At 39.3% G+C, this 26,253-nt stretch overlaps 1 protein-coding gene across 1 annotated transcript in view; it reads left to right on the plus strand.

Moving 5' to 3' along the window:
- Positions 1-9,892: 9,892 nt before the first annotated feature.
- Positions 9,893-26,253, plus strand: part of KCNS1 (potassium voltage-gated channel modifier subfamily S member 1) — a 31,564-nt gene continuing 15,203 nt past the window's right edge. Inside the window, exon 1 of the mRNA XM_087720396.1 lies at positions 9,893-10,412. The gene's annotated coding sequence lies outside the window, so the exon portion shown is untranslated. The remainder of the gene's footprint in view (positions 10,413-26,253) is intronic.

A 26,253-nucleotide genomic window follows, 5' to 3' on the forward strand; every position in this document is an offset into this window, starting at 1 on the left:
CTTTTTTACATCGTGGTGACCAAAACTGGATGCAATATTCTAAATGAGGTCTTACCAAGGCATTATAAAGTGTTATTAACACATGATCTTGATTTTATTCCTCAGTTAATGTGGCCTAGGAAGCCATTAGTTACTCTAGTCCAGGAGCAACTTTAGATAATTCCTTCTCCCTGACTGTTAGGTAAGCTCCCCGTTGGGAGAGCGAGTATGTTCAGCGAAGCATTGTTAGAGTTGTGCTGGAGAACACACAAACCAGCATACAGAGACATTGCAGTTTATATAGACTTTTACTTTCGTGGAAATAGAAGTATCAGAGTCCATCAAACAGTCCAATACTGACTGACTTATACACGGATAAGTCAGTCAGTCATCAATGTCTCTCAGTAAATGGATAATTCAAATAACATAGTCCAGTAACATATAATCAGTCCAGTAATCAAGGTTTGCTAACAGTTACAAAACTTACAATAGTTCACGGCACTTCCAGATCAGATCAGCCTAGCATCTAACGAAACAGAGAACTAACAGTCATTCTGGCTCCCTCTTATGGCCAATTGAGGAAAACAGCAACCAATCACATTTTACAGTATGGTTTAAAAAAACAGGTATAGCATTGTTACATGATTTATATATTGCCAACCCAGCCGTTAGATTATATTCCTAACACTGACCACAGAAGGGGAGTGAGAAAAAAGAATCAGATGAGGAGATAACAAAAATCACATTGCTTCATGGTTGTAATGAGTTGCTAGTAATTTCAAATGATATCCACAGATTTTTTTTTTGTCAAAATGTCCAAAAGAATTTTCTAGATTCACAGCTCAAGTTCTGCCCTTTTTGTACAATATCACAATACACATATGAAAGGAATGAAAGTGCCATAACATTACAATGCTACTTTCATCCTTTCCTGATACTTGTGATTCTAAAAATCTTCTCTTTCTCTTCTATTCACACAATTGATTCCCACAGCATGCTTCCATAGGCGAGGTAAAGATCTGGTGTCTGCAATTTGCACAATGTGTGGTTTAATTACTTCAGACTGTTTTTGTGGGCTGATGAATTGAGCAAGCCTAGCTCCCTCATTTAATCTAATGAGTTGTATATATCTAGAAAAAGGGTTAATATGATACCTTCAGAGTTATATGAATGCATTTGCTATAATACTACAATCTTGCGGTGTGGCATGTGGATTTACTTAGAAATTAATCTCACAAAATGGATTGATCCCCTCAAGAATCATATCACAGTGGCATAGTGTTCAAAAAAACTTTTTTTAAACATATCATGGGTAACCACAATCTATAAATCAGCTGTTCAGCTCCAAGTGGCCTTATCTCAGGTAATTATACATTCAACTGCATGCATTGGTTATATTTCTAGAAATATGTTTATGTATATGTACTATTTATGTATATGTTCAAAAGGAAGATCATCATGAATTAAAGATGCTGCCTCTCAAAAAGCAAGGGTGGATAGAAACAGTACATGCGTGCATCACTTTTATGCAAATATGTATGCAATAATAAGACATTGATAATTATGGTATTAGTAAAATAAAATGATTGAAACTGGAGAGTTAAAAGGCACAATGAATAATTTAATGGATACAGCCGAAGGAGAGATATGACATAACTTCCAATACAGTGCCTATGGCATTTATTTCCATAATATGAAACTGCTATTATTTTCTTGGTGCTTATTGTATTTACTTGCAGCCTGGTAGATTTTTTTTACAGTACTAGTTTTATCCGAACACCATGAAAAGCTGACTGTTGCACTTAATTTTTAATTAGAACTATTTATAGACCATATTTCAAGATAAAAAGCCCTCCCAAGAAAACACCAAAAGTTAAAATGAGGATACCAATAATTTAAATACAATTAAAGTAATGTCCGCACGATATAAAAATTAGTCTCCACTAGGATTCAGGCAATCCTTCAACTAAACTAATTATTATTCACTCAGATTCAAGACTTTAAAGTTCATGATCAGCATGTAAGGCAATCTGAATTTGAAGGAGAATCAATTCTTTATAGAAGTAATGTCTTTTTCCAAAGTTGTATGGTGGGAATTAAGCTGAACAGATGCAACAGGGGTGCCCAACATGATATGCCACATCTAATGAGTCCCCCCGGGGAATAGGGCGGTTTAATAATAAACCATAATGGGACAGGTAGTGGTATTTGGGGAGAGACAGGTAATTCAATTCCATGTCACGAAGGGCTTTAAAAGTTAAAACCAGCACCTTGAATTGAACCTGGAATGCAGCTTGCAGAGCAGAGGTGGGACATGTGCTTTCTGGAACAACACATAGCTAGCTGTCAGTACAGTTGCATTCTGCATCTGAAGCTTTTGAATACTCTTCAAGGACAACTCCGACCACATTACAGTAATACAAATGTGTAGGTGAGTAGGGTATGAATGATGTGAGCAGAATTTCCTGATCCAGGAATATGTACAACTGGTTCACAACATGAAGCATCCAGAGGCCCTCCTACCCACAACTGTGACTGCTCCTTGAGCAGGAGTCATAATCCAGGAGAACCCCCAGATTGTGCACTGGATATGTCTGGAGCAGTGCCACCCCATCTCACATCAAAGATGGTGTAGTTCCCAGAACTAAAAGATTTCAAAACCCAGAGCTACTCGGACTTGCCAGGGTTCATCTGAAGCCTGTTGTTCCCCATCCAAGTTCTCCCTGCCTGCTGGCATCATGGCTTCACTTAATTTTCCTGGGGCAGAGATATATAATTGGTAGGGGTGAAATGCTACCGGTTCTCTAGAACCAGTAGCAAAAAATGCTAAAGTTCACCAGAAACCGGTAGTTAAAAAACAAAACCTTTAAAAAGTGGGGGGGGAGCTTCCATGACATTCAGCTGTGCCATGCGATCGTCAGAACCTTTTTTTTTTCACTTTTTAAAGCATTTTTACTACCTATTCACCAGACCTGGTAGTAAAACAATGTTTTAAAAATTGCAAAAAAAATGGTATCGACAATCACGTGGATCAGCTGTGAGCCGCACAATCATCAAACCCTCTTTATTTAACCTTTTAAAGCATTTTTTCCTACCTGAATCGGCAGGAAAAAAAATGCTTTAAAAAGTAGAAAAAAGTTGGCTACATGACCCCCCCACAAGCCACGCCCACAGAACCGGTGGCAAAATATATATATATTTCACCACTGATAATTGCACATTATCAACAGACTGTTGATACCTCAAACCGTTGGCAATGGATGAAATCACCCAACAGGTTCATGTAGTTGTTAAACAGGAGAGGAGACAGCACCACACAATAGGGGCCAAGTACAGCACTTCTCCTTCTCAATCAATACCTACTGGAATTGTCCCTGGAGGAAGGACGAGAATCAGTAAAACTTTATGCCACCTATCCTTAATCCTCAAAGCCAATCCAGAGGGATACCATGGCTGATGGTTTCAAAGGTTGCAGAGAAGTCAAGTAGGGCATGGATGACCCTCATTCTGCCCTTGCTTGAGGTCATAGAAAAATGCCAGCAATGCTGCTTCCATCCCAAAGCCAAGCCTGAATTCCAACTGAAAGGGATGCAAATAATCTGCTTTTTCCAACATTCTCTATCCTCCCTTTTGGGGGGACACGATTGAGAAGGTGGTTACTTCCAGCTTGCATATGAATATGGAATGATCTTTCAAGGTAAGATCAAGAGGAAGGAAATAAACAAATAGGTTCCCTGACCTGCTGGTGCTACAAAGGAATGCTAGTACCAGCAGCTAGGATTCCAGTTTAGACCATATATCTGCTGTCAAACAACAAGTATTGAAGACATGGACAAGAGCTGATATAGCTGACCCATATTCAGAACTGTGCAATTGTGTTTACCACAGGTGTAATTACAAGAGTGATCTCCACAGCAACCAATGTTGCCAAAGGCTGAGTGGGAAATCTTGGCATCAAGTAACCAAGAACTACAGATCTGACCCTCTGGTTGGAAGTACTCAGAAGTAGCAGGGGGGGGTATGCAATTGCTACTGGGCTACACATAATAAAAACAGATGCCAAAGATAGAATGGGGTAGACAAAATTGCCCTCCTCACAGAGTGTGACCGATGTAATTTCAAAGTACTGTGAGGATTGCTGCTGTGTAATTCTAGTCCCTAGGACATGAAGTGTTCTAAATAGCACTTGTAGTCTTCACAACTAAAATAATAAAATGGTATAAGAAACAGAAAATACAGCCAACACTCAGCAGAATTTCAGCAGAAGCAGCAAAAATCTGTAATGTACCTAATGATGACTGAACTAGGAATAAGCAGCTAAGAAGTCAGCTCTCTTTCCCTGTTTAACATTATCTTCTGGGTAGCATAATGGTTAACACTCTATAAGCATTTATTTAGTACTCTTTTAAACCTGCAAAATGTCCTGCAACTGGAAAGGATGGAGGTGCCTCCAGCAGCCATTGTGGCAGTAAGAGCTAAGCAGATCCCAATCCCTGGCCATCTTATCAATCACCTATTCAAGGAAGCCTCCAAGATGGCTATCAGCAGCCAAAATTGTGTAAGGAGAATGGGAATACATAGGTTAAAGTTACACTCTATGGTTGTGGGCTGGCTGCAGGAAGCCTCTGTCCCAGAGCGTAGTCCCAGAGCGGCTGCTGCCGGAAGACTCAGCAGCGGATCTCTGGTATTTGGAAGCCAGTTATGTTTGGAGCATTGCGGCGGCAGTGGCAGTGGCAGTGGTGCTGCGGCGGTGGCAGCAGTGGGGCCACGGCGGTGGCGGCACCCTGGCCTGGCCCTGCAGGGAGAGCTGGGCATGGTGAGGCTGGGAGGCACGCAAGCTGGAGGCAGAACAAGTGCTCGCGCAACCTCCCTTTCCAGCTGGGCAGAGCACCATGTGGCTTAGCGCCTTTGAGATATTACTGGGTCGGTGAGTGGTGCTCTGCCCAGCTGGAAAGGCGCGTTGCCAGGTGGCTGCTCATGAGAGCAGCTGCCCAGCAACCCCCCACTCCAGCTGGGCACAGTGCCACCCACCAACCAAAGGGTATCCCAAAGGTGTCAAGCAATGTGGGCGCCTTTGCCCCCTCCCCCCTGCTCATGCAGCTTTGCGCCTTCGGGATATCTCTAGGTTGGTGAGTGGTGCTCTGCCTGGCTGGAGTGGGGGGTTGTCCAGGGGGCTTATTATTGGGGGAGGGCATATATTTTTGCCCACAGGAAAAATAGGGTATGGCCTTATTATCAGGACATGTCGTAATTTCGGGGAAACATGGTATAAAATTTCATATTATCAATCTAGTATATATACATGCTTTATTATCATTATTGATCATGTATTTGACTATAGCTATTATTACTTTATCTTATACATAATATTCAAATTTTAACTACATTTAACTAATTTTTTTTGTGACATTTCATTTCATCATCTTGTATCCTTCCAGAAATAGTGCAAGCCAATATCTCTTGCCATTTGTAGAATCTGTATTTTAAGCGTTTTCTTGATAAGTCTTATGTGGGCTTCTCTTGACAACTTGTTGTTCATTGGCTATCTTAAAAGAATTCGAAACCCTCCATCTGTTCCTTTCATCTGCTTGACTTTTGTTATCACTGGTGCTTCTGCCAAAATTACTCTCATTGTTTCTGCCAAATGTTCTCCCCTATCTTCATCTATGTTTTGACATCTGAGATAGAGTTCCAGTTCATCGATCTTTCCTTTCCGTATTCCGCACTTATCATTTCCCTCCACACTTGATTTGATGTCAATGTCAACAATTTTCTTATCATTTTCATATGTCTCTGTAATTTTTTGAACTGTCCTCAAATTTCATTGTTGTTTTATAAGTATTCTCAACTCTTCCCTCCGTACTTTCTGTATTTTGATATTTTGTATTTTGATCTCTAAATTTTGATCTATAAAGACTCTTTTCAATTCTCTCTGTAGTTATTAAGAGTTTTTGAATTTCTAACATAATTTTTTTCAATGTTAGTTCCTTTTCCTCTTCATATAGTGCCATTTTTCCAAGTTATATAAACTGCCACTAAAACATCCAAGTCTTTTGCTAGGTTTCAAACAAATTCAGTGAAGTTTTTTCCACTGACCCTTTCAGTAAACCAAGCCGATAGCTTTTTAATATCAGATGCTTCCAAGCCTCTAGCCACTAGATGGCAGTGTTACATCTTTTCCCTCTGTTTTTAGCTCTCTTTTCTAAACTCTGAACTCCGAAAAGAGTTTTTCTCCGGAAAGAAAAAAAAATGTTTAAAGATTACGATCCAGCTGAGCCTTGCGAGGAAAGAGGCTTTTAATCCACAAACACAAAAATGGGAAAAGTATAGAGGAAGAAGGGAGCCTCAAGATTACATGTCGTATCATTGCGACATCAAGACCCGCCTCTGATGTTAAACCTTTTATGGGCTGAAAAAGCTACAGGGATCCATGTATCAATTTTTCTTTCCACAATACTGAATCTTTCAAGCTTTAGGATGAGAACATGTTTTATTCTAACCCTTATGAGAGAAAACTATAGATTATAAAGGAGAATATATTCTCAAAAAGAGTGGGCACTGTCCAACTGTAACACTCCTACATGCTTCCAATTCATTACAGTAATGTTACACTGAGGAACCACACCGTTGATTATTTCTGCAAACAATTTTTACCTACATAGAAAGCAGAAATGGAGGTTTTCTGTATTCCAAGTAAAGAAAAAACAATGATCAGAAATACTTATTTCAGCAATACTGACAAACTTACAACTATATCATTTTCGTTTCTCACCACTAAGATATTTAAATCATCTCTCATGAAATTATTCTCTGTCCTGTCTCTATTGCGTCATATATAAGTGCCATACTAGTTTGTTCACCTCAAATGTGTTTTCAATGGTTTTCTTTTAAATGCCTTAATCTGATATTCTCTAAATACTATTGAGCTGTTTTGCTTAGGACTCTTTTTCCTCAGAAGAATGCTTTCCCAGGAAAATATGCAAATAATGACGTCAATCCTTGGTGAGCATTTTTAGAAAAACAATCATTTAAAAACATCATTTTCCTGGAGCAAAGTAACCCTGAAATCTGTACACATCCTTTGCTCCACATAACATATGCTTTTACATCTTGGCTTCCTTGTTGCTGATCCCATCTATTCCTAATTACCATAAACAAGAAATAACTTTTGTTTCATCTCACACTCCAAGCCAACTGGGATCTCCCCTCTCTTCTGAAAGCTCCCCCTCCCCTTGATCTTCCTCCAAGAGAGCTATATCCAAGAAAACTAAAACATTTATTATTTTGCTTGACTGCCCCAGTATTCCAAATCCATCTCAATTGGTTATTAATCAGATTTCAGGGCAAGAGTGTTATAACAGTGGGTGAGATATTAAACTACTTGAGCTGTGTTATCCAGCCCATAATATGCTAGTCCTTCAGGGCATGTCCCATGTGTCATGTTGACCACACTGTAAAATAACAGAGCTATAAATCAAGGGCTGTGAGAATGAGGGCTCCCTGTGCCTCTAGCTTGCTTCTGTGCAAGGGGATACATTAGTCTACATGTTGTGACTGGAAGCCATGTTAAAACTATTTTAAAATCTAACATATTTTTAAATTGGCAGATGACTATTGTAATGGCCGATCTGCATAGAGGTTTGGTAAGGACAGCAGGCCGGGTACTGTTATTGCTTCATCTTCTCTTTGGGCCCTGGATCCTAACACAGTAAAACATGTTTCCTGTGAAATTTTAAAAATGCCCACGTTTCTACAAAAGCAGGGTATTATGCTAGCGAAAGTGCCCATGTTAACATGGCCATAACTCCTTAGCCAGTAAACCGCTTTTCTGCTTGGGCTCCCATGTCCAATGATCCCCAAAGGGCAAGGCCTAGGAGAAGCCAGATTCAAGCCTATTCTCAGCCACAGAAATGTACATGTGGCTTTGGCCAGTTGTTCTCTCTCAGCTTAACCTGCATTGCAAGATTGTGGTTATGAGGCGAAAATCAAAGATGTTGGAACTGCTGGAGAAAAGGCAAGCCGGACATTTAACTAATAAAAGAGCTAATTCTAAAGTCTACTGTCAAACCCAACTTCTCCCTGGTGGTTTGGTTTTTCACAACTGTATGAAACAATCCTCTTTTAGAGAAGGATACTTCCCGCTTCTTTCCTGCTTTGGGCTGTTCTTTTTCCAACACTTTCTTTCTGAGAAGGTCAAAATGTCTCTCGCTTTTTCTCCACGTCCCTGTTGGATAGCTCACAAACTACAGGTTGATATGAGCCCAAAATTGATGCTGCTAAGTGAGACATTTGTTAAGTGAGTTTTGCCCCATTCTACTACATTTCTTGCCACATTTGTTAAGCGAATCACTGCAGTTCTTAAATTAATAACACAGTTGTTAAAGTGAATCTGGCTTCCCCACTGACTTTGCTTTTCAGAAGGTCACAAAAGATGATCACAGAACAACCCCAGGACACTACAACTGCCATAAATATGAACCAGTTGCTCAGCATTCTAATTTTGATCTTGTAACCATGAGGATCCGGCAGTTGTTAAGTGTGAAAAAGTGGCCATAAACAGGTACAAGATAGCAGGTATAAATATAAACATAAATATAAACTTGAACATTGGGCACTATCTAATAAAATGAAATTCAATGATGAAAAGAGTAAGGTTCTACATTTAGGCAACAAAAACGAAATGCACAGATACAGTATAGGTGGTACCTTCCTCAATAGTAGTAACTGTGAGAGGGATTTTGGAGTCCTTGTGGACAACCATTTAAATATGAGCCAGCAGTGTGCAGCAGCTGCCAAAAATCCAACACAGTTCTAGGCTGCATAAACAGAGGGCTAGAATCATGATCACATGAAGTGTTAATACCACTTTATAATGCCTTGGTAAGGCCACATCTAGAAGACTGCATTCAGTTTTGGTCACCACGATGTAGAAAAGATGTGGAGACTCTAGAAAGAGTGCAGAGAAGAGCAACAAAGATGATTAGGGGACTGAAGACTAAAACATATGAAGAACCGTTGCAGGAACTGGGTATGTCTAATTTAATAGAAAGAAGGACTAGAGGAGACATGATAGCAGTGTTCCAATATCTCAGGGGTTGCCACAAAGAAGAGGGAGCCAAACTATTTTCCAAGGCACCTGAGGGTAGAACAAGAAGCAATGGGTGGAAACTAATCAAGGAGGGAAGCAACTTAGAACTGAGGAGAAATTTCCTGACAGTTAGAACAATTAATCAGTGGAACAGCTTGCCTCCAGAAGTTGTAAATGCCCCAACACTGGAAGTCTTTAAGAAGATGTTGAATAGCCATTTGTCTGAAACGGTATAAGGTTTCCTGCCTAGGCAGGGGGTTGGACTAGAAGGCCTCCAAGGTCCCTTCCAACTCTGCTATTGTATTGTAACATGGACATGAATGAAAGAAATGAATACAAATAAATGGTGACAATAGGACAAGGACGGTAGGCACACTGGTGCGCTTATGCACGGATGTGTTAGGAATGGGGTGAGGTCCACAGTAGATAGTTTGAGATTGAAGCTGTAACAAGTCAGGTAGAGCATTCCAGGTGTTGAGCATAAGTCACTTTTTTCGGTGCCCTTGTACCTTTGAACAGTCACTAAATGAACTGTTGCAAGTCGAGAACTATCTGTATTCCCGACTGAGCTTTCTCTGCCTTGCAACTATTCAGCGCCCAGAGAAACGCGCTTTGATTTCTTGGCCAGACACAAATGCAGCCGAGGTTCCGTCGGAGGCTTTTCCGTCTCCTCTTCTGCGTCTTTGTCTCATCTCGGAGGCCAAGCGACGCGCGTAATTAATTGCCTCCCGAGTAGCCTTTGACGCGCGGGAGGAACCGGAGACCTCGGAGGCAGAGACGACGCGCTTGGCCCGTCCTCCTCCTGGGTTCCAGAGAGTAAGTCACCATCCGGCTACAACCTCCCCGATTTGGAAAGAAGAAAAGCCACGCGCAAGGCTCACCGCGGCCTCTTCTCCCTCCTTTTCTCCCTCCCTCCCTCTTTGTGGCGAGCCACAAAGCGAACATTTGTAGACGGTGCCTGGACGGGGTGGCGACGGGAAGCTGCCTCTCCGGCGGAGTGGCCGTTCACATCTCCAGAAGCGGCTGAGAGCGGCGGCACCGGCACTTGGTGCGGATCCCCCGGGATGGCTGGAGGTGATACGGAAGCCGCGCAAGACGGAGCTGCAGGCGCCTCCGGCATCAAGAAAGAGGGCGCTAGGCGCTAAGTCCGCTTCCAGTCTGGATCCGGGAGAAGAGCGAAAGGACCGGGCGCCTCCCAGCCAAAGCGCACATGGCTCAGGCGGAGTGCGGTTCTGGCGGGGTGAGTTCGTCGCTGTTGCTGCCGCCCGGCATGTGCGCGCTACGCTGCGTCCGGAGTCCTTGGCCGGGGCGCAGCGGCTGAAGGCACCTGCCGTGCCTTAGAGAGGTAAGTGGCATTCGCTGTGAAAGAGACGGCCACCCTCGAAACTCAGCCCTAGCCAGACGCTCAGCTGAAGTTCCTTCTCCAGAAATCTGGGGCATCTTTTGCCCTTGAATTCACTAGTGCCCAAGCAGTCTCTCCTGTTCTACTGCAGATTCTTGCTAAAGAAGAGTGCCCTTGAGCATGTGCAGAGTGTTTGACAATAGTCATGATAGCGACTGGCAGGAGAGGCCCCTTATGTAATAGCAGGAGAGCAGGGAATTGGAACTGTATTAGCAGGAAAAGCTGTGTCCTGGCTGAGTTGTAGTGTTTCACTCCAGGACCTATTCTGAATAATAAAGAAGATTAGAATATTATTCCAATTACAATTCAAATTTTAATAAGACAAGGTAAAACACTCCAGGAAATCAATATCACTTTATAATGCCTTGGTAAGGCCAGACTTGGAATACTGCATTCAGTTTTGGTCACCATGATATAGAAAAGATATGGAGACTCTAGAAAGAGTGCAGAGAAGAGCAACAAAGATGATTAGTGGACTGGAGACAAAAACACATGAAGAAGGGTTGCAGGAACTGGGTATGTCTAGTTTAATGAAAAGAAGGACTAGGGGAGACATGGTAGCAGTGTTCCAATATCTCAGGGGGAGACAAACTATTTTCCAAGGCACCTGAGGGTAGAACAAGAAGCAATGGGTGGAAACTAATCAAGGAGAGAAGCAACTAAGAACTGAGGAGAAATTTCCTGACGGTTAGAACAATTAATCAATGGAACAGCTTGCCTCCAGAAGTTGTGAATGCTCCAACACTGGAAGTCTTTAAGAAGATGTTGGATAGCCATTTGTCTGAAACGGTATAGGGTTTCCTGCCTAGGCAGGGGGTTGGACTAGAAGACCTCCAAGGTCCCTTCCAACTCTGCTATTGTATTGTAAATAAGCAATTCCTTTGTGTCCCTGTAAACATGCAGGGTGTTTATGAATCCAAGTATTCCAAATCATATTGATTAGCTTTTCCAGGACAGGCTGTTTTGTCTATGATTGGGCTTGATTTTTAAGTATTTTGTATGCAAACATATGACCTCCAAAACACCCGCAGGTTTGGTGCTGTGGCTAGCAGCAGTTTGGGGGAGACCTCCGGTAAACTTTTCCAGCATAGCTGAGGAGGAGGTGGGCAGGAAGTATAGGCCTAGCTATCAAGTCAGGCATCAGAGATTGAGACTGAGAGAATGTGAACATGGTGGTGAACTCCAGACAGCACAGACCATCATGCCTAAAGAAGATTTATTGTGCAAAAGAAAAGACAGGCTGTCATGTTATAGATCCAGAAACTGGCAAATGATGTTCTGGAATGCTTTGGCTCTCCACTTCTGTAAACATAGCAGCCGGTTGTGGGTTTTTACTGGTCACGAAGAGGCAGTAACTGATTGCCAGGTGGGAAAAACAGGATTCTAAACGTTTTTATTTGCACAACACTTTTTTTCCCCCTTGCTGTTAAATTAACCCACTTTCTCTGTTCAAATCATGTGGGTTAGATACACATACATACATATACAAACACAAATTCAGAGTTTAAAAGAATATGTTTCACATATTGTGCAAATTCTAAGTTCAGAGCCAGAATAAATGGATACCAGGTTCCTATCTCCCTCAGCCGTATTGCTGGAAGTGACTGTGGAGAATTTTTCAGCGTAATATAACCAGCAAGGCTGTTGTGAAAGATAAGCCATTTCTTGAGCTTTTAGGGAAAGGTAGGATATAAATATAAAATGACAGTTGCTAAGTTTCAGGCAGCCTTATTCAAATGTCACTGAAAGCATCTGTAGGACTAAATTTTCCACAGGGGTAGATTATTTGGGAAGAAGGCATTCTTTGTCAATGACCCCAACATGTCAAATCAGAATTGATGCAGAGGAAATCTGATGCTAATTAGCTAGGAGGCATAGCACATAAATACCTTTTTCAAGACAGAGTTTGGAGAAGCAGTGCAACAAATGGAATTTTAATGTGGCCATAGAAGGAAGAAGTTCTGGTCTTAACTCAACCATGACCTTCACTGCGCAGTGTTCCCCACTCTGGTGCCCTCCGGGAGGACATGGAAATGCAGCTTCACAAAATTACCCTCCAGAGAATTGATGGTCATGCTGCCTAGGAATCTTGGAAGTCACAGGAGTCAAACTGAGTCCTGCAATTAAGGCAAGTGAAGACAATGTTGACCCAGCTATTTATTAATCTAAATGAAGAAGAGACAGCATGATTTTTGGCTGGAGCAAAGTCCCAAAGGATGTCACCTGTGTTCTTTCCAGGCTCCTTGCTTCCTCAATGTTTTTAGATTACTTTAAAGAGAGAGCCAGTTGGTGTAGTGGTTAAGGCATTAGCTAAAAATCAGGAAGCTAGGAGATCATGAGTTCTAATTCCACCTTAGATACAAAACCATCTGGATAATCTTGGGCCAATCATAATTTCTTATCCCTGAAAAAGAAGCAATGCCAAATCACTTCTAAAATTTTGCCAAAAAAAAATTACTGTCCAGGCAGTTTCCAGGAGGCAACACTGACTTGAAGACACCACTTGTATATTATACATATATAAATACATAGATTTTTTAATACCGTCCCCCTAGCATCTTCCTCATTGACCAGAAATGCTTGTTTCTATCACTCCCCTTTTGCGAGAAAGCTAGACTCCTTCGAACAAGGTGTCCACTTAAGTTTTAAAGACTAGTTCACTGAATTTTACCTTCACATACAGCCTCTACTACTTTGTCACAAGTTCAAGATTTTGCACCAAAGATCTACAAAAAGCATAAGCGCCTTATAGTTTAAAAAAAAATCAGCAGGATTAGCAAGGCAAAATTCTACATTTCATCATACTCTAATATTGTATGCCATAAAGTTATTTATTTCCTCCACTCCATTATTCTTACTTTTTACATAAATCTAATCAAGGACTGAAAGCAGTAAATAATATGCAGAACATTAATACTTAATGGATTTTAGAGGCTCTATGTCTATTTTTAGGCTATTTTTAGTTTATTCATTAGCTATATGGATACAAATATTTTGCTTTCTTTTCCCCCCCCTTTTTGTACTGGCATCTGACCATGATAACATTCCGTTCTATTCCATTCTGTTGTCTGTCAAATAAATCCCATAAACATTATTTGAATAAAAAAACCAGTGAATTGCTGCAGCCCAGGGTTATTTTTGGAAGTGCCCAAGGGGGAAACCCCAAAGATAAGCTGCTAAAACAGAATCCAAAGAAGCTAGAAGAAGTGGTAGGAAGCAATTTTACCCCCTCATCCTCTGATGAAAAGGATTTTCAGTGAGTGACTATATGATTACCATAGTAGCCATTTTGTGAGAGTGCCCACAGCTGACTCAAAATTCCATGTGGACCTTTTTTATCTTCCTTTGACCTGGATCAATCTCTGCCAGCTTGGTTCTTTCTGGCTCTGTGAGGTTGCACAGCCCCTTACCCACAGCCATTTACACAAACTTGTAGCTGGCATGATGGGATTTGCCATTTTAAACAAGGGAAGTCCAGGGCTAGAGAAAACCAACCTCGTGCATTCTATCCTCATGTGGGAGCTCTTCTACATCCACCCACACTATTTTTCTTAACGGTCTAGGTAGAGACAGTCTTTTTGTACATTCAACAGAGATCACTCCAGAGAAAAATGCATAAGCAGATTTCACATAGATTCAGGTATGAGCTCCTGCGCTCTGTTTTTGTGCTTAAACAGAAGCAGGAGAACATCTTGTACAGTTTGACTTCTTGGAAGAATGAAGGTTGCTATGATAATGGTGGTAGAACATCCCTGGAGATTATAAGGTACCGTCTAAAGCATATTGATACCATATAGATGTCAGAATGGGGAGGAGTGTTGCAAGTTGATAGTCAGTTTATGTATGGGGCTGAGAGGGAAGAAGTTGAATGGACGGTGAGTGCTTTTTAATCTATACCTTTTATACAAATACTTTATGACGAAAGATGGAAGCAAAGGGAGGGGTTTTTTTGTATCTCCTTATTCTCATTTATTTATCCATTGATTTTATTGTAATTTATTTGTTTGATTGTTAAAGTTGCTTAGAATCAGACAGCAAAGAAGCTTCGATGATGATGATGATGATGATGATGATGATGATGATGATGATGATGATACAGCCCAGATGTGGTATGCACAAGCTTTTTTAGTTGCTTGATTTTCTGTTCTAAAGCAGAAACTGGAATACATTCTATTCACATTCGTTTTTCATTCGTGGGGTAAAAGAAACTGAAGGGGATCCAAATCCTTCCAATCCCAAACATTTTTATCAAGTGATGGATTCATCACTTTGTAGCTCAGCAGTAGCCATATTAGCCTTTAAGACTACTTATTTGCAATAGACTGGTATATTTGAGTTAAGTTAAGTATAATCTTTATTGTCATTGTAATTAAATACAGTGAAATTGATTATTTATTAGTTATTTGTATATTTAATACAATCTAACCTTTTTGCAGGCAATAATTTATTTTATTGGATGTGAAGATTATTACCCCAAAAGAGAAATATCTCCATCTATTTACGGTGGTGGAGAAAAGTTCCAGCTTTTTAAACCTCTGGTGTAGTTGTCTTTTGATGCAAAAAAATCTCTGGAGCACCAGATGGTTTCTGATTGCAGCCTAGTCTGTCCTTGAGAATGAAATCGAAATGCAAGGAAGAAATTTTCCATTTGTTTTGTCCTCCTGGTCTTCCTTAACCAGATGTAAAAAGAGGTAGCCCTTGGATCACTTGTATTCTACTAGCACGATCTTGTAGCTGCAGAGTGGGCATTAGCAAAAACATTTGGCATTTTTGAGGATTAAAGGACCTTTAAGGGACAAAAAATCACTCTTTTAAACCTGGATGGCATATATAATTAGGTTCTAAGTCCCCAGCCCTCTCTTGAAAATAGTGCAAACCTCAGTGTGCGGTACAAAGTCTGCTGTGACCTTGATATGATAGTGACAAGACAGAATACCAGAACTGGAAGGGAGCTTGTAGGTCATCTAGTCCAACCCACCCCCCCAGCCCAAGCAGGAGACCCTACACTATTTCTGACAGATGGCAATCCAGTCTCTTCTTCAGAGCTTCCAGTGATGAAGCTCCAACAACTTCTGAAGGCAAGTTGTTCCATTGGTTGATTGTTCTCACTGTCAGAAAATTTCTCCTTATTTCTAGATTGAATCATTCCTTGATCAATTTCCATCCACTATTCCTTGTCTGGCCCCTTTAGGTGCTTTGGAAAATAGGTTATGCCCCTCCTCTGTGTGATAGCCCCTCAAATATTGGAACACTGCTATCATATCTTCCCTGGTCCTTCTCTGTGCTAGACTAGCCATGTTCAGTTCCTGTAACCATTCTTCATATATATTTAGCCTCTAGTCCCCTAATCATCTTTGTTGCTCTTCTCTGCCATCTTTCTAGAGTCTCAACATCTTTTTTATAGTGTGGTGACCAAAACTGGATGCAGTATTCTAGGTGTGGTCTTACTAAGACTTTATAGAATGGTATTAGTACCTCACGTGATCTTGACTGAATCTCGAGGTTAATGCAATTTAGGATTACATTGGCTTTTTTGGCTGCTGCTGTACACTGTTGGCCATATTTAATTGGTTATTCCCTAAGACTTCAAGATCCCTCTCACAGTTATTGCTGTTAAGCCTGTTTTCTCCCAGTCTATATATGTACTTTTGGTTTTTCTTGCCTAAGTGTAAGACTTCACTTTTCTCTACATTGATTTTCATTTTGTTAGTTACGGCCCAGTGTTCAAGTCTGTCAAGACCCATCTGGATCTCGAGCCTATCATGTAGGCTGTTGGCTATTCCTGCCAGCTTAGTTTAATCTGCAAATTTGATAAATTCCCCTTCTATTCCCTCATCTAAATCGTTTATGAAGACATTGTAGACAGTGGTTGCACAGTGGAGTCATTATTGAAATAAGAGTATAGGTATACAATAATCTTAGCTGGGGTTAAAGGCCAAATTTATATATAGTACTAATTTGTATTCTAAAGTTTATTCACCTTGTTTACAAAATAACTTCTGAAGAAATTATGGTTTAGAAGGCTGTTTGCATCTGGCTATTTCTAATAATGAGGGAGAGTCAGTTTTTGCTATACAAAGGCACAATATCCACCAACATCTGTGCTACCCAAAGGCACAATATTCACCAACATCTGTGGGAAGCAACAGAAATTTGTACTAGAAGTTGCTACTCTATCCCTTGGTTTCTCAACTTATGGAATGTTATCTTCTGTATCTCTTGGCTCTCCTCTATATCTCTTCTTCTCATCTTCTGCTTCTAGGAAAGAAATGGGTGTCCCAAATCAATTGGTACAAACCTATTGGTATCTTTAGCACATTGAAGATAAGGCAGATATGCGGTTGTCTGAGGATTCTATTCATCTAAGATTAGCTATTCATCCCATTTTGAATAATGTTATATTCCATCCTGCAAAGCAGCAAATTCTCGTATTGGAATTATTCTTCTGCCAAAATCTACTTACAGAGTTAATTGAAACTTCTGGACTAATCATCATCTTTAAAAAAACATCATCTTCATCCACATGGTTTCACAAACAAAACAGCCAGCTCTTGTTTGACCTGTAATCATCTCCTCAATGGTTCACTGTAATGTATTCTATGTGGAACGGTTCTTGAAGACTGTTCTGAGGCCTCAGTTTGCCCAGAATGCGGCTATCATTGCTTTGAGCAGAACCACTTGGCTAAATCAAATTATTGTGATTGGTAACCAGAGTCAGGGATGTAATTCCAGGCTCAATTTATAGAGCTGGATTTGACCTTTAAAAATCTAAGCAGCCTGTGGATCAGAATTTCAATCATCTCCCATACTGTGAGCCTTTGCTGGGTGAAAAATGTTTCTTTGTACTTTCCAGTTTTTAAAAGTGCAACAAGTAAAGGGACACAAAAGACATTTTAAAAAGTCAGGTACAGGTCTAGGAAATGGAAAACCTCTATAAACAGCTCCCGTAGAGTTTTTAGATAGCTGGCTTACAGATGTCACTAAGACCTGTCTCATCATTCAGCATTAATATGCTATTGCTTTATTTTGCTTTTACTTACTTTAAAAAAAAATCTCTCCTACTATTAATCTAGAATGCCTTGCAAAAAAATGGTAAGCAAATCAGTACTTATGCTCTGTGCTATCTTGCTTTCTCATTGGCTATTTGAACTTTGAAACAAAATGTGTAAAACAGCCAACTTTTGGAGTTGTTGAAATATTTTATTTGTTTTATGTACACACATTTAAGAATTTCAGAATAAACCATAAACACAGAAATAGTATATCAGAAAATTGATAATTATTGGGCTCTGGGTGGTTTTTGCTATCCTCTATTCCAGAGGTCTTCAAACTTGGCAACTTTAAGACTTGTGGACTTCCACAAGTTGAAATCCACAAGTTTTAAAGTTGTCTTGTTTGGGGACCCCTGCTCTGTCTCCCCTTTTCTCAGAAGAAAGAAAGATTAATCAATTTGTTGAGCCTTTCCATTAAACCAATCTTTTCCTGAAATGATTGGGTTTGTCCCAAAGTTGAAGCATCCCTTTCAATTACCATACTTTTCAGAGTATAAGACGCACCAAGATTTTGAAGAGGCAAATTTTTAAAAAGTTTTTGCACTCTGAAGACCTCCCAAAAATGACCATTTTTTGTCAAAAAAAGGGCATGCGTAGCCTTTAAGAGGCTTGTAGAGCGCTCCTGGGGGCTGGGGGGGGCAAAAATGTGCAAAAAAACCAGCCCTTTTATGTAAAAAAAGGGCATATATAGTCTTTAGGAGGCTTCCAAAGTGCTTCTGGGGGCTGAGGGGGCAAAAATGAGCGAAACTCGGCTCATTTCTACCCTCCCCACCCCTAGGAGCACTTTGGAAGCCTCCTAAAATCTATGCATGGCCATTTTTGCAAAGCGGGCAGGGTTTCAGGAGGCCAAAAATGCTGTATTCAGTGTATAAGACACCCCCTGATTTTCACTCTCTTTTTTGGGGGGGGAAAGGTGCGTCTTATACTCCGAAAAATACAGCAACCTTTTTTCCCAATTGCAAAGCTTACAGGACAGGTAGATGTACTCAATTTACAAGTGGTCACTTAGCAATTATTCAAAGTTACAACATACCTCTCTCCTCAAAACTACTTAAGTTCCAGTGTCACCCCTCCCCCACAGTCATGTGACTGCATTTGGGGGGGGCTCGGCAACTGGTCACATTTGCAGCTGTTTACAGTTCCCCTAAGTCGTGTGAATGTGATTTATGATGGTTTTTCCAGAAACTGGTATTTATTTTTGGTATCTAGCAAAAGCCAGCCCATTGCAAACAATGGGCTTGCTTAACAACCATAGCATTCAGTTAATGACCAGTGTCATTACTGTGTTCACTTAACAACAACTGCCACAAAAAAGGTTGTAAAATTGAGTTGGTCATGTGATGACCTATTTAATAACCATGAAGACATACGACTGTAATTGCTAGGCTCATATACACATAAATACACACAAAACTTTCATTGTAAATGAAATGGAAATAAATTCATTTAGGCCAATTTTCCAACTGTTCTACATTTACTTGTCATTTGGATTATGGCGAAGAAGTGTAAGGTAGAGCAAATAATTATGGATCCAGTCAGTTCCACCCATTTTACATTTTGGGGGAACTTTATAACATTAGATACTCACTCTTGCAAATAATAAGACTTGGAAACCAGAATGAAAGAGAATTCAAAACTGGATTTTCCTCTACAAGTTTGCAGAGTGATATCCTCCCTCCCAAGGATGTTTTTCTGAGAAATGATAAGATGGTTCCATGAGCAAATATAATCACATGTCATTTTCATTCCATCCTTTCTCGGCCGTCATCGTCTTTTTCCTTTCTGCATCTGAAACAGCCAATTCAGGTCCTGGGATCTGACTTTTGGTTAAACTTGGATTGCAGAGATTCCCCATTGATGGACGGCAATGTATAAATACTTGATCCTAAAAAAGTAAACAGAAATTGTCATTTTTAATTAGATAACTAAGGTGCTGGAATGTCAGGGAGACTCAGGGATGGGGGAGGTAAAAATACGTAAATTCGGATTTAATAGCTGCGTGTTACTCCTATAGACAAATTACAGCACTTGTAAGCTTGACATTACAATTGTTCTCTCAAAGTGGCTGGATGAATGTTTGCTTAAATAAGAATCACTTCTGCATATACTGCAATTGAATTGTTCTCCTGCAGAAATATCAGTTTTAAAAAACAACTATTTTTAAGTCTTTGCAACTGAATCTCATTTAATGAGATCTTTTTCTTCCCGTTTCTTGTATTTCCGTTTTATTTTTTTTCTTTCAACTTAATACCACAATCATGACAACTCCTGTAAAGCAACAGGAAAAATCAATAACAAATATAATGGCCTTTCAGAGAAATTGTTGCAATAACTTTTGTTAGTGTGTGTGGGGGCAGAGAGGGAAAAGCATTAATAAAGATTTAATGACAAATCCTGCATGCACCAGGTCTGGATGTTGTGTTAGAGATCCTTGATTTCTAATATGAAAACATGGGGACTCCACTGTCCACAGTACTACAGTTTGTTTTGCAAATGGTCAATACCTGAAACATGCAATAAGGGTTAGAGTTAGGACTGGATCCAGGGAATTAATTTAAAAAAAAGAAGATATAACATACATAATCTACTACAGAGTGATCAATTCGCCACAAGAAACCATTGTTTGCCCTATAATATCACTGGATGACATTGCCAGTTCTCGCTGCTTTAGCAGAGTAAGGAAGATACTCAGAGATGATTCACACCCTGGTCAGTGTCTCTTTGCACTTCTAACCATTGGGCAGAAGACATTGAATCATAGCCAACCGGACAAATAGGTTTAAAAATAGTTTCTATCCTTGGACTGTCAGACTCTTAAACACAACCACAATCACTTCATGTACACGCAGAAACATATGACTAGTTTTTCTTTATTTTTCTTCCTAATTACTTGCATAGGGATTATTCTTTATACTATTTATGCTGTTTGCATTTTTTGTCATGGATTGCACCAGTGACGCTAAAACTAATTTTGTTGTATACATGATGTACAATAACAATAAAGGCTATACGATACAATACTATTCTATACTATTCTATTCTATTCTATTCTATACTATACTATACTATACTATACTATACTATACTATACTATACTATCTACGCATTCTATTGCTTTCCTACATAAATGGATTTAATTGTAGCAAACAGCAATACTGAATTATGTCAATTTGGAATTTTTACTGTTCCATCCTGATTTATGTAATGAAAGAAGGGAAAAGACTGGCAAAAAAAATGTTTCTAAATCTAAAAATATTACAGAAAGATCAGGTTTTTTTTCCCATAGCGAACATTGAAAGCTATCTAGATGTGGCTTCCAGAGGAAGTCTCAAGGGCACTTTTTTCTCTCAAAAGGCAACTGGGCTGCTTTTTCCCTGAGGAAGAACAACAAAACATTTCGTTTCTCATCCAAGAAGCTTCATCAGTTGTGATGGCAGCGGGCGGGAGAGTAGGAATGAAAGGATAAGTACTGACAGTTGAGACTGGATGGTGGGGAGATGGAAGGATTGTATTTCTTTGCAGTCATCCAGTGTTAGTTAGCACTCTCCCTGAGAGCTCTTGAAGGCACTTGTAGGTTTATCTTTGCCCTCAGGGTCACTTGAATCACGGTGCAACTGGTTGTGAAATCTTCTTAGAACCATTGTAAGGGCTGCATTGCAGACTAGAGAGAGGTGGTGTCTTATCCCTCCCCCTCTGTTGAGAGAGGGCTGTTCATAAATGGCCTCTCTACCAGAGGTGGTATTCAGCCAGTTCTGACCGGTTCTAACTGGTAGCGGAAATTTTGAGTAATTCAGAGAACCTGCAAATAGGCTGGCCCCGCCCCTGCTGCCTCCCAGTTGATCGGTGTGATTGGTCTATTGCTGCCTCCCAGGCTGGGTCTTCTTTTGTTGTCCTGCACAGAACTGAGCTGGAAAGCAGGTTAGTGGTGTGGGGAGAGAATGAGGATTTTGAGTAACCTTTCCCTGCCGCACCCACCAAGCCATGCCCACCAAGCCAAGCCACACCCACAGAAACAGTAATAAAAAAAATTGAATCCCACCACTGCTCTGTACCCTTATTTCAAACCAATGATCCTTTCTCCAGAGGAAGGAATGGACCAAAGGCAGCATCACTCCAACACTTATGGAGATCTCAAGTCCTCTCCCTGTGTGGAGAGGAATAACCAAAGAGCCCATTCCCTGCGCTTCACCCCACAGCAATCATCAGCTCTGATGACTGCTGACAGAATGAAAAGTTGATTGATTGCTGTGAAATGAAGAGCAGAATTTGATCCACACATTTCACGGCGGATGAGTTTCCTTCAATCCTTAGTGAGGGAATGTTTTAACAAGTTTAATAACTTTTTTTTAAAAAAAATTGTAATAGCAAAAGAGTGAGGCTCATTGATATTTTGAAGAATCTTGCAAAATAAAAAAATGAAAAATCAAACCATGATATTATTTGAATGGACTAAAGATTAAGATTGTTAGACATAAAAGAAAGGAATACAAAGTTGATTTATCTGAGTAAGTTTAAAATAGATGTATTTTATTTCTGGCAACAGTTAATAAACTTTTGCTGACAACAGAACTAAAATGATAATGCTTTATGGATTTTTTTATAGGTACGGGACGGAATATGGGAAGAAGAGATTGTTGTATTTTAAGAGGAAGTGATAAGTTATTAAAATTGTTTATACTTATGATGAAAGTGGGAAGTCTTTATAATTTTTTTTCTTTCTCTTTACTATATTCTTAATTTGCTTTCTATTTCTTTTTTTCTTTGCATCTTCTGCTCTTTATTCTTCTGTCTTTCTTAATCTAGTTTTTATTGTTGTAATTATAACATTTAATAAAATTATTATGTAGCAAGCTAAGAAGATGCTTCCGTCAATAAAACGTTTAGACGTAGATTATTGTATTGTAAATCTTGGCTTGTTTCACACATTGTACTAAGCATGATTTGTTTGGCTTTCATTTTACATGTTGCATGAATTTCATATAGTTATTATGAATCAAGGTAAATGTATGTTGTTACATATTGTATAAACTAGCCTGCTGTGATTTATTTAATCTTTTTTTTAAACCATGGCATGGGGTAATGTGACTGAAGATGAGTTTTCACAAGTGGAGTAGTCCATTGGATTCAATTGAATTCTTGATGGTTTCAGTAGGTCTGCTCTCATTATGCTAGCTTAGATCCAAACCTTTAAATTTACACATGGAAAAATTAATGACCTACTGAAGTCATTTATTTGTTTGCAAAATAATCAAGGAAGATTACCTTCTTCAATAAGATTTCATTTGCAAAAGGCAATGGGATTCTATTTTTGCCTAGACTAAATTCAGAATAATTTTGAAACTCACAAAAAGCAGTCAGTGAAGCCCAAATACATATAATCTTTTTTCAGTGCTGTTGAGATATTGTCATGTTACTTGAAGTGACATGCACTGATTATGGTGAGAAAGTCTGTGCTAAATTTCAGCAAAAAAATAATCTGAATCCTTATGCTTTCTTCTCAATGGATTCTCTCCGATGTTTAATAATTAACATTTCATTTTATCTCAGTTGACACACTTCACAGAGAATTGGAAGAAGCTCATAGTATTTGTAGCTGTGTTTCAAAAGCCCTAAACTGCATTATGCCACTGTATTTATATGTGTACTGATACACACAAATGTGTGATAAGTGAGTATTGTGTAGAAGTGGTACGTGAGTATTGTGCACGATTGCAAAACAAAATCAGAGAATAGCTGAATGGCTGTTCAAACACTTCTCATTCAAATTTGTCTGGATAGAACAATTGTAATCTTGTTCTAAATGATACCAGGATTTCAGCTCATGTTGAATCATATTGTTACTTCGGGATTATTCTATATCCACGTTTAAAACAAATGGTGACTTAGCAGGACACGTGCATAGGCTTGTTTGGTAAATCCTTACTTATTTATATGAACAAATATTTGGCCTAAATATGTTCAGAATGATTCAAGCTGGATTTTATAACCATCTTCTAGCATTTTGTAGTTGGGGAATGAGCACCAGTTTCAAGTAGCTCATGAGTGCTACAAAAATATTCCAGTTGACTTTTCCAGGTTAAGTGGCTATAACACATAATTCAATGCAAAACAAAAGAGTTGCTTTGTGAAACATGAAATCTGAGACAAGATTTCAAGATAGGATGTTGTCAAGTTATTTGTCACTCAGCCCAGTAATATATTTAGTTCGGTCAGTTGTAGTTATCCAAAATCTTCAGCTGGCATCTTTCCTCATCACTAGCCAGTTCATCCTTGTAGAAAGGAGAGACCAAGGGATAGAACTTCAGATCTTCCAGAAGACTTTATGCTTAACTGCCATTGATTTTAACAATGTATTGAAGGGACACTGCTTTTATTTATTTTTTATTACATTTATATGGCACCCATCTTACTACCCAGACCAATTCTGGGTGGCTTATGAAGTGGAATAGACAAGCATTCTGTAGAATTTGAAACAATTCTGGAACATGCTGAAGATAAAATTGGGAGCATTTCAAACTCTAGAATTCTTTTGAATAGTTGGAATCCTAGTCATACATTTCAGTTTCTAATGTGTTTAGATTTTGTCTTTGTATTCTTTCATGGATTAGCATCCTGCGAATAAAAGAGCTATTTATTTAGCAAAATAAATAAGGTATCCGAAGGATTGGCGTTTCCTATATGAACCTGTCAGAAACTCCAGGTATGATCTGAGCTTTTTAGTCAACTGCAGGTATCATACCTAAATAAGGTAACTCTTACAGGTATCTATCTTAGAGAACTATGTGCAGCCACAGACATTTTTTTTTTGCACAGACATTTTTCTCCAGTTGAAAGAGAGAATGTGTGTTAAAGCAAAGTTTATGATTGTATATGATTTTTTTTCCTACATTCAAACAGAAACATATATAGTCCTTGTGTAGTTTCCCACTCAGTAAGGGGAAGTTGGAGACAAATATGAATAAGGTAAATTAACTCTTAGGGGTAATGCTGTACGCATTTGGGCAAATACAGGTGTCAGGTTTTGCTTTTAGACTTTTCCAGACATTCTCATTATTATTTTTTAGGATTTGGTTAAGATTGATTTATTTCCTTTGTCAAGTTTTAAATTTTATTTAGGAATAGCTTTTATTGGTTCAGCTTGATTTTGTCATTATGCTATCTATACCAATAAGCATATGCCTTTATTTGCAGCATTTACAACCTTAGTATATTTTATTCTTTAATTCTGTTCTCTGGTTATTCATTTATTTTTGTCTGCTTTGAAAACACAATACCCTTGAAAAATCAGGCAAAAAAAATATATCTATCTGGCACCTAATCATAAACTGGATTTTAAGTGAAATCCTCCAGCATGGTGCCCTCTGAAAAATATAATTTCTTTTCCTGTTCATCTCCCAACTGGCACGGTTAACATGGTTAACCAAATTTAGAAAATCGGGGAGTCATTAAGTTAGGTAAAGATGCTCTCTGTGAAAGCATCTAGATATTTATTTATCTTCTTTTCTTATATTACCTGGATCTGATTAATCAGATTGCCTTTAAGATATTGCTTAGAGGTGTCATTAAAAATGTGCAAGACAAGTAGAATCAAAGAAGATCTTTTCTACTACCTACAACTTGGCCGAGAAACATTGGAAAGGATAATTGAGTGTCGGAAATGGTGTGGTAATACAAGTTTAGTTTTTTTCAAAGGTGAATCATCCTTGGTCTGTTGTAGAAGTCCTGCCACCTACTCTACTGATATTAAAATTGATATTTTAAGATCTTCTGATTTAGATACGGATCTAGAGTTTGTGGGATGGAAAATTCCATTTTGATCTGTTTGTTTACATTATTTTCATTGAGCAGGGGTGTCAAACTCACGTTGTCATGGTGGCGGCACGTGATGTATCAGGACTTTTTTCCCCTTTGCTAAACCGGGTGTGGCCATAGCCAGTGCGTGACACATCCGGACTGTGGGACAGGAGTTTGACAGCCCTGACATAGAGTTTCACTCACTGATGAAGGTAGCATGCTTGATATGAACTAAAACCTATATTCATCCAGATCTGCAATCATCAGCAGTTTAGTTTAAAGCTATACATGCTGTCAGTTCCCTTGACTTTTCATCTTGGGCAAAATTGTTGGGTCTTAGCTAGATGAATCAGCTGTACATTCATTTTTGTGGAACTGTGTCTTGGACCCTGCTATCTGACATGTGTGAGCAGGTTGTAAAGACACCTGAAGCTTCTTTCTATGATCCTCAGGGGGTTTGGGTTTTAATTTTCTCAGACAGCATGTTATTCTTGCAATATTGAACAATTAGTTCAAGTTTTAAAGGAGTAAGATGTCAGTTGTATAAATAAAAACCAAACCTATTAGTAGGCTGTTGATCCAACAGCATCCTTTTGGCATGTAATATCCATGGTATTTCCAAGTGGATTAGGCAGAATTCCTGCCTGAAATCCTGGAGAGAGTCACTGCTGCTAACTGGCAAGAATTATGGGCTAGATTACCTAGAATCTGACTGTATAAGGTAGCTTTCTCTGGTCCTCAATATGAAAACCTTCAGGTGAGGTTTATCAACATTTAGCACCTGAATCACATCCTGGCAAAAACAGATGGATATGTATAATTTGTCTCTATCCATCACTTTTTACTGTAATTCCATTGAGAAAACAGAGACATATATTTTATTCCCTGTGATTATAGACAGATCTCAAGGTGAAAGAAGTTGCAGCAAGGTTGTGGAA

The sequence above is a fragment of the Thamnophis sirtalis genome, unplaced genomic scaffold (genome assembly GCF_051295495.1).
Source record: "Thamnophis sirtalis isolate CommonGarterSnake01/CBP01778 unplaced genomic scaffold, rThaSir2_p1.2 scaffold_7, whole genome shotgun sequence".
NCBI classification, from domain to species: Eukaryota; Metazoa; Chordata; class Lepidosauria; order Squamata; family Natricidae; genus Thamnophis; species Thamnophis sirtalis.